Raw genomic sequence first — 1,871 nt, forward strand, 5'->3', positions numbered from 1 at the left:
GGACAGATGGGACACTTGAAACACAAAGATTAAAAAAAAGGTTAAAACAAAGATTAATGATTCTTTTAGGTAATCAGTGTCAGATCATATCGGATTCAGTCAGAATGACGTATGAATGAGGGCAGCCTTTTTGGACTCTGCACAGCCTAGCCTATGAGAGAGAGAGAGAGAGAGAGAGAGAGAGAGAGAGAGAGAGAGAGAGAGAGACTTTTCTTCCTACCCAAAATTAAAACCGAAACAGGCAGCCAGCTACTCTAGTGACTACCAAGTGGAATCTCTATCAGCCTAGTAGTAGAAACATTGTCTTTAATATAAAGATACCTGCTAGCTAGCCACCATGCTCTCGGGTCAAACTAACTTGACAGTATGTAGTTTTAGACTAAGACAGCTAGTTTGATTGCAGGAGAACAGACTAGACTGTACAGGTAATGTAACCGAAATGAATGTCTGTGAGTGACACAGCTTTAATTGCTTACAAAGTTGCTTTACAGACTCTGTTCTGTGTCTGCGTGTTAATTAACTTACATTCAGGAGAGCTCATCACTGGGTGTCTCTTGTTGCCAATCATCTTGTGCCACTAGGAAATACAGAAAAAGGGCCCGTTATACAAATAACAGCATCACCCAGGTCCAACTAACAGAGCTAAACGAGTGACCCCACACCTGTGGTTCTCAAACTTTTTCTGTAATTTTTGTCATTCTCCATTTTGAATAGGACTGTGCTGTGTATTTTGTGTGTGTGTGCCTGTGTCAGTGTGTTCTCCATCTGCATGCTAAATAGCTTACGTTCAGGAGAGCCCAGCCCTTCATATTTGGCTTCCTTCTGCCAATTAACAGTTGTCACTATGAAATGATAACATACATTACATGTAAAATATCTTACTATCGTTAGTCTTCTGAAGGAGCTCTGGAAGAGGGTGGTGTGGAGGTCGCTGTAACAGTCCTTCATTATCCGGTGTCATTAGAAAATAAAGAAAAACTAAATTATTGGAGTGAACAGTACGTCAAGTTTATCACAATTAGATAAACTAAAGTCAGTGGGCTGAGTAATTGCCACACATGCAACTCATCTTAACCCAGGTCAATATAAGAGGCTAACATTCACATACAGTATGTTAACAATAGGCTATTTACCAGGCCCTGTTTTGTTACAAGTATGTCTAGGTGGGCCATGGGATAGAAAAAAAAAAATGTTGAGAACTCCTGGTTTAGGCTAAATAATTGTGATTTCAATTTTGACCTAAATTATGGTTATTATTCCATTATTGAGCAGCACAGCAACGAAAACGGCAACAGCACAGCTGAGCTGTACAATACATCCAGTAAAAAAACAATTGCTGCTGTTGGGAGTAACTGTACATGGCTATGAAACAGACACACATAGTAAATGTAGGGAACAAACAGGGATATATTTGATTAAATAAGGGATTGATGAAGCAGTGGATTTCAGTATGTAAGGAAATGTTTGAATAGTAGGCTAGTTAGATCTATCTGCTCATATATTGTGTTCCTGATGACAAACTTCACATGACTGAAACCAAAGTGAACTTCAGCTAAGAACCAAATTATAGATGCTAGGGTGATGATGGTCAAGGTTTTACTGTGTACCTGTGTTGCAGCTGTAAACTGGGCAGGATCTGGAATATGAGGGGGCTGAACATTGCCTGTGGAACAGATAATCATGTAATGGAGCATTAGTTTATAGACAATTTGAGGACCTTGTTATCAATACATTATATGACAAATATGTAGATTGTGATCTAGGCTACTGTGCAATGTGAATGTAGAGGATGTCATAAAAGCAAAATTACGTCCGAAGCGCCACTTCTAAGCTTGCATTGTCGTTTTCAGGTGAAATGGCCTTTTGATGAT

General features: G+C 39.3%; 1 long non-coding RNA gene across 1 annotated transcript; it reads right to left on the bottom strand.

The window, feature by feature from the left end:
- Positions 1 to 1,648, bottom strand: LOC125287572. The gene is made up of 4 exons (XR_007192383.1): positions 1,608 to 1,648; positions 883 to 942; positions 526 to 577; positions 1 to 14 (listed from the first exon to the last, which is right to left on the bottom strand). It is a non-coding gene; the product is annotated as an uncharacterized LOC125287572 (long non-coding RNA).
- Positions 1,649 to 1,871: the final 223 nt, after the last annotated feature.

This window comes from Alosa alosa, chromosome 2, assembly GCF_017589495.1.
Source record: "Alosa alosa isolate M-15738 ecotype Scorff River chromosome 2, AALO_Geno_1.1, whole genome shotgun sequence".
Lineage (NCBI taxonomy): Eukaryota > Metazoa > Chordata > Actinopteri > Clupeiformes > Clupeidae > Alosa > Alosa alosa.